Raw genomic sequence first — 8,040 nt, 5'->3', positions numbered from 1 at the left:
TTCTACAGGTATATTAAGATCATTACTAATGCCTCCATGATCTCTTAAGCCACCTCTTTCAGAATCCTGAGTTGTACACCATCTGGTCCAGCTGACTTATCTACCTTCATATCTTTCAGTTTACCAAGAACCTTCTCCCTAGTAATAACAGAAGGAGATTACCAGGGAGAAAGTTCTTTGGAAACCTTCTGATTCCTGACTTGAAGTCTAATGGATAAGCAGGGACTGCAGTGAAGGAGTCTGAGCAGTGACCTTATAAAGGCTTATAAAGCCATTAAGGGTATATTAAGGTAGATGGTTGCACTATTTTTCCCAGTGTAAATGAGTCTAGAATGAGATGACTCATGTTTAAGGTGAGAGGGGATAGATTGGAAGGGTTAATTTTTCAGACAGAATATGGAATGGAATGAGCTGACAGAGGAGGTGGGAGAGATGGTACAACTTTGAAATTACTTTTGGATAAGTAAGTGGATAGGAACAGGCCAGATGCTGACAAATGAGATCAGCTCAAGAAGGCACCTTGTTTGGCATGAATGAGCTGGGCTGAAGGGCCTCTTTGCATGCAATCTTACTCTATAGGCAACTTGGATGAAGACAGCAAATGTTCAGACCACATTTTTTAAAATCAGGTCACTTGGCTATCCTTCACCTAGCTGCATACAGGCAGAGACTGAAAAGCAAGGCTCCAGAGACTATGACAACTAAGAGATGGCCGTGAGAGGCAGAGGAACAATTACAGTTTTGCTTTGAGTCAGTGGACTGTGCCATGTTCAAGCACTCATCTGTGGATCTGGATGAATATACCAGGGTTGTAACAGACTTTATTAATGTCTGTTGATGAATGTGTCTCTACTGAATTGATCAGAGTCTTCCCCAATCAGAAGCACTGACTGAACAATGAGGGTCAGACCAAGGTCATTCAAGACTGGAGACTGAGAATGCTACAAGAAATACAGGTATGATCTCCGGAAAGCCATTTCACAGACAAAGTGGAGATTCCAGATCAAACTGGAATCAACAAGGGATGCTGGACTGCTGTGGCATGGTTCAAATGCTGTAACCTCCTACTAAGTTGAATCAAGTGACATAGGGGGCAGGAGAGCTTTGCTTCCAGGTGACCTCAGTGTCTTGTATGCCTGCTTTGACCATCAGAATATGAGGATCCATTGTGAATCCCCACATCGCCCACTGATCCTTTGATTTCAGTATTTGAAGCTGATGTGTGGGCTACCTTCAGAAGGGTGAATCCAAGGAAAGTGTCCAAACCGGACAGGGTACCTGGCCATGTCCTAAAGACCTATACTGACCAACCGGCTGTGTTCACTGAGATCTTCAACCTCTCACTTCAGCATTGCACAGTTACCTCCTGTTCTACGCAGGCCTCAATTATACCAGTGTCCAAGAGAGCATGGTGACCTGCCTCAGTGACTATCACTCAGTTGCCCTTACATCCACAGTAATGAAGTGTTTTGAGAGGCTGGTCATGAAGCATGTCAGTTCCTGCCTGAGAGGTGACTTGGATCCACTCCATTTTGTCTACCTGAGCAACAGGTCTACAGTAGATGCCACCTCATTGGCTCTTCACACTACCCTGAAACATCTGGAATGCATACATCTGGATGCTCTTTATCAACTACAGCTTGGCATTTAATACCATTATCCCTTCAAAACTAACCAATAAGCTCCAAGATTTTGGCCTCAATACCTCTAGTGCAATTGGATCCCAGTCAGTGAATCACAATCAGTAGACCCTAGTCAGTTCAGATTGGTAAAAACATCTCCATGATCTCCATCAACACAGGTGCACAACAAGGCTGTGTGCTTATCCCCCTGCTCTACTCACTTTACACCTATGACTGTGAAGCACAACTCCAAACCATATTCAAGTTTGTTGATCATTTCAAATATTATGATGAATCAGCATACAGGAGGGAGGTTGAAAATTTGGCTGAGTGGTATCATAACAACAGCCTCTCACTCAATGTCAGCAAGACCAAGGAACTGATTGTAGACTTCTGGAGAGGGAAACCAGAAGTCTATGTGCTAGTCCTCATCAGAGGATCAGAGGTGGAGAGGGTCAGCAACTTTAAATTTCTGGATGTCACTATTTCAGTGGACTTACCCCAGATCCAGCATATAAATGTAATTGCAAAGAAAATACGATAGTGCCTCCTATTTGGCATTTTGACAAATTTCTCGATGTGTGGTGGAGAGTGTATTGATTGGCTGCATCACAGCCCGGTATGGAAATAACAATAATTTTGAATGGATAATCCTGCAAAAGGTAGTGGAATTGGTCCACTATATCATTGGTAAAGCCCTCCCAACCATTTACAGTAGCATATCTACATGAAACGCTGTCGCAGAAAAATAGTGCCTGCCATCAGAGATTCCCTCCACCCAGGCCATGCTCTTTTCTTGCTGCTGCCATTAGGTGGAAGGTATAAGAGCCTCAGGACTTGAACCACTAGGTTCAAGAACAGTTACTACCCCTCAACCATCAGGTTCTTGAACTAAAGGGAATAACCACACTCACTTGCACATCTATTGAAATGTTCCCGGAACCAATGATCTCACTTTAAGGTCTCTTTATCTCGTTATTTCATGCTCTGGCTATTTATTGCTGTTTACTTACATTTACATTTGCACAGCTTGTTGTCTTCTGCACTCTAATTGATCTTTCATTGATCCTGTTATAATTACTGTTCTATAGATTTGCGGAGTATGCCTGCGGGAAAGTAAATTTCAAGGTTGTATGTGGTGACATATATATATATATTCTGATAATAAAATTTACTTTGAACTTTTGATAGGCAGGACAGTAAGTTGCATAGGGCAGAAGGAAGTTGGACAGGTATATAGGTGAGTTCAGTGAGGAGGCTAAGGTCTGGAAATGGAAAAGAATGTGGACAACAGGAAACTGCCCATTTTAGCAGGAAAAATAACATTATCCAAAGACTGCTGAGCACTGGGGTGCAGAGGTTTAGGGGCTGTCACAATTCACAGATGACTGTTCCACAGGGCAGCAGCTGTGTGGTATTGTTTATTGTTAGAGGATTGAAGACATAGTAATGAGCCTGTGTTTCAGTTATGTCGATTACACAGAATTTAACACAGGACAGGCCCGTCAGCCACGATGTTGTGCCGATCTTTTAATCTACACTAAGATCAATCTAACCCATCCCTCCTGCAAAACCCTCAATTTTCCTATCATCCATATGCCTTTCTAAGACTTTCTTAAATGCCACTAATGTATCTGCTGCTACCACCATTCCTGGTAGGGCATACAACATACCCAACATGCTCTGTGTAAAGAACTTAACTCTGACTTCCCCTTATATGTTCCTCCAGTCACACTAAAATTATGTCCTCTTATATTAGCCAATTTACTCTGGGAAAAATCTCTGCTCAATTTATGCCTCTTATCATAAGATAAAGAAGAAGAATTAGGCCATTTGGTTCATCAAGTCAGCTCTATCAGTTCATCCTGGCTGATCCATTTTCCCTCTCAGCCCCAACTTCCTGCCTTCTCCCCAAATCCTTTCATGCCTCCACAGCCAGCTGTGGCAACAAATTCCACAGATTTACCATCTCTGGCTCAAGAAATTCCTCCTTGTCTCTGTTCTAAAAGGACACCTCTCTATTCTGAGGCTGTGTCTTCTGGTCTTAGACTCCCTCTCCATATGACACATCCTCTCCACATCCACTCTATCGAGGTCCTTCAATATTCGATAGGTTTCAATGAGGTCACCACTTATTCTTCTGAATTCCAGTGAGTAGAGGCCCAGGGCCATCAAATGCTCTACATGTGACAAAGCACACCTCATGTGACAAGTATACCCATAATCATGTACACCTAGCAGTGTTACTGGTGAGATTTGAGATAGGGAGAGTGTGGTCTCCCTATCTGAGGAGTAATGTAGTATGTTAGAAACCGTTTAAAGCTTCACTGGACTAATAGCTGAAATGGGGAGATTGAACATGGTAGTCCAAGGGCAAAGAACCCTCTCCTGCTCCAGGCCTGTGATTTTGTATGTTTCAAGTTGTTGTGAAGCTTTGTACATGGAGAAGTCACAGTAACTGCTTTGTGAGAATATTTCATGAGTTCTCCCATCCCCCAGCACCAATGTGTTTGATCATTGCTCGCTCTTGTTCCTAATCTCCTCCTTTACATCTGGCCGAAGACTGCAAACAGTCTTCTATTGTCCATTACTGAATCATCCCACGGGCACAGTCCAATGTGCAACAGAGCAAGACTCAGCCGTGCCTTTTTGCTCAGCCACTCCTCCATGCACCATCCTGTTATCCCTCTCACCACACTGTCGCTCTTCCCTCAGTCACTCCAGACCACTCTCACCCCTCCCTGGTACTCTCAGCATCTTTTTGTTCTCGCTCTCTCTTTCTCACAGAAACACACACATTCTTTCTCACCCACTCTCCCTTGCACTCACCCTCTATACCCCTCTGTCATGCTTCCTTCCCCCTCTCACCCTCTTAACCATCCCTCACCCTCTTTCAACCCTCGCTCACTCTCTCTCCTCCTCCTTAATCCTTCTTCACCCCTCCCACCTGCTCTCCCCTCTCTCCTCCACCCTCACTCTCCCTCACCCTCCCTCTAGCCTCTCCACCTCCCTATACCTCTCACATCTATCACCACCTCTCACCTTCACTCACCCTCAACCATTCTGTCCCCTCCCTTCCCCTCTCTCACCCCTTCTCACCCTGTATCACCCCTCACCCATCTCACCCTCCCTCACTCACTCTCACTCTATCCCATCCCTCTCTCACTTTTGCTCACCCTCTGTCCTCACCCCTTCCTCAACCACTCTCTCTCATCTTTCCTCACCCACCCTCACTCTCTTTCATCCCTTCTCACCCCTCTCTTAACCATCTCTCACTCTTACTATCCCCTCTCTCACCCCTCACCCTCTGTGGCACCTCTTCTACCTCCTCACCCTCCCTCAGCCTTTCTTTCCCCTCCCATCCCCTCGCTCACCCTCTCCATCCCCTCTGCCACAACTCTTCCCTTCTCTCCCCCTCCTTCACCTTTTTGCTCCCCTCTCTCTCCCCCCTCACACTTCCTCACCCTCCCTCACTCACTCTGAATCTCTCTCTTTCTGTCACCTTCATCCACCCTCTCTCTCTCACCCATCGCTCACCATTCCCCACCCTCCCTCAGCTTTTCTTTCCCCTCCCTTCCCTGCTCTCACCTTCTCAATCCCCTCTGTCACCATTTCTCCCCTTCTCTTCCTCTCTAATCTTCTCGCTCCTATCTCTCCTCTCACTCACCCTCTCTCCCCCTCTATCACCCAGTCTTCCCCCTCACCTCTCACTCTTCCACATACTTCCTCACCCTCCCTCACCCACTCTCACTCTCACCTCTCTCTCACCCATCTCTCACCATTCCTCACACTCTCCTGATGTCCCTCAACCTCTGTCTCCCCTCCCTCCCCCTCTCTCACCCTCTCCCACACCCTCTCATCCTCTCTCACCTTCTCACACCCTCCCTTACCCTATCTCAGCTCTATCTCTTCTCTCTCCCTTCTATCACCTTCCCTCACCCTCCCTCACTCTCTACCATTCTCCCTTACCCCTTCTTCCCTCTCTCAACCTCTCACCCTCCCACCCTTCCTCTCTCACCAACCCTCACCCAAACTCACCCTCCCTCAAACTTTCTCTCCTCCCTTCTCATCTCTCACCCTCCTCAACCTCTCTCTCATCTCCCTCCCATCTGTCATCCTCTCCCACCCTTCTCTCTCTCACAGCTCCCTCTACCCCTCCCTGTACCCCTCTCTCTGCCTTTCTCTCAGCATGCAACAGACCCTCTCACAACCTTTTTCTCAGCCCCTCTCTCACTGTCTCTTATACACTTCTCTTAGTACTTGAAATGTCCACTGGCCTCTGTTTCCATTTTCCTGCCCATTCCATTTTCTCTCCCTTCCCTCTCGCTTACAAAGAGTTAAATTGTACCGCAGAGGCAAAATTCAAAAGAGCGAAGAATGCAAGACTAAAGATGCTGTTTTTAAATGCACTTACCATTTGGAATAAGGTGGATGAACTCGTGGTGTGATTAGAGATTGGTCAGTATGCCACTGTGGGCATCACTGAGTCGTTGGTGAAAGGCCATAGTTGGGAGCTGAACATTGAAGGATATACTTTGTATCGAAAGGACAGGGAGGAAGGCATAGGCGGTGGTGTGGCTCTGTTGGTAAGAGATGGAATTACATCTTTAGAAAGAGGGGACATAGGGTCAGAGAATGTTGAATCTTTGTGGGTGGAGTTAAGAAACTGCAATGGTAAAAAAGCCATCATGGAATCATATATTGGCCTCCAAATTGTAGCCAAGATGTGGGGTTGAGATTGCAAAGGGAGTTGGAAACAGCATGTAATAAGGGTAATGTCACAATTGTAAAGGGGGACTTCAATATGCAAGGCATTGGGAAAATCAGGTGGGCGTCAGATTGCAAGAGAGAGAATTGGTTGAGAGCCTATGAGATGGCTTTTTAGAGCAGCTTGTACTTGAGCCAACTCGGGGAAAGGCTATATTAGATTTGGTGTTGTGTAATAACCCTGATCTTATTAGGGAGCTTAATAGGGAGGCAGTGATCATAATATGATTGAATTCATACTGCAATGAGAGGGAGAAGCATAACTCACATGTATTAGCATAACAATGGAACAAAGGGAATTACAGAGGCATGAGAGAGGAACTTGCCGAGCTGGATTGGAGGAGGATACTGTCAGGGATGATGGCAGAGCAGAGATGGCTGAAGTTTCTGGGAGTAGTTCACGAGGCACAGAATAGATATGTCCCACAGAGGAAGGAGTTGTCAAATGGCAGGGGTAGGCAACCATGGCTGACAAAAGAAGTTAAGGAATGCATAAAAACCAAGGAAAGGGCATATAAGGTATCAAAAGTGAGTGGGAAGTTGTATGATTGGGGAGCTTTTAAAATCCAACAAAAGACAACTAAAAAAGCTATAAGAAAGGAAAAGATGAAATAGGAGGACAGACTAGCCAATAATATAAAGCAGGGAACCAAAAGTTTTTCAGTTATGCAAAGAGTAAAAGGGAGGTGAGAGTTGATATTGGACCACTGGAGAATGATGTTGGTGAGGTCGTAATGGGGAACAAAGAAATGGCAGATGAACTTAATGGGTACTTTGCATCTGCCTTCACTGTGGAAGACACTAGCAATCTGCCAAAGGTCAGTGAGCAGGAGTGAGTCCCATTGCTATTACAAAGGAAAGACTGGTAGACTAAGGTAGATAAGTCACCTGGGCCAGGTGGATTACATCCCAGAGTCCTGAGAGGTTGCTTAAGAGGTAACAGATCGTTCAAGAATTACTTGATTCTGGCATGGTCTTGGAGGACAGGAAAATTGCAACTGTCACACCACTCTTTAAGAAGGGAGGAAGGCAAAAGAAAGGAAATTATAGGCCATTTAGCCTAACCTCAGTGGGTAGGAAATTGTTGGAGTCTTATTATTGTGGATGAGGTTTCAAGGTACTTGGAGACTAATGATAAAATAAGTCAGTCTGCATGGTTTCTGTAAAGGGAAATCTTGCCTGACAAATCTGTTAGAGTTCTTCGAGGAAGTAGCCAGCAGGGTGGACAAATGAGAAGCAGTGGATGTCATTTACTTCGATTTGCAGAAGGCATTTGATAAGGTGCCACACACAAGGCTGCTAAAAAAGATAAAATCTTCCAGCGTTACAAGTAAGATACTGGCATAGATAGAGGAATGGCTGACAGGCAGGAGGCAGTAAGTGGGAATAAAGGGGGTCTTTTCTTGTTGGCTGCCAGTGACTAGTGGTGTTCCTCAGTGGTCAGTATTGGGACTGCTACTTTTCACATTGTCAATGATTTAGATAATCAAATTAATGCTTTGTAGCAAAGTTTGTGGTTGATACGAACATAGGCGGAAGGGTAGGTAGTGCTGAGGAAGCAACGTGGTTGCAGCTGGACTTGGACAAATCGGAAGAATGGGCAAAAAAGTGGCAGATGGAATACAGTGTTGTGAAATGTATGATAAAGTAT

Source organism: Hemitrygon akajei, chromosome 27 (genome assembly GCF_048418815.1).
Source record: "Hemitrygon akajei chromosome 27, sHemAka1.3, whole genome shotgun sequence".
Classification (NCBI taxonomy): Eukaryota; Metazoa; Chordata; class Chondrichthyes; order Myliobatiformes; family Dasyatidae; genus Hemitrygon; species Hemitrygon akajei.
This window is presented reverse-complemented; position numbering follows the sequence as displayed.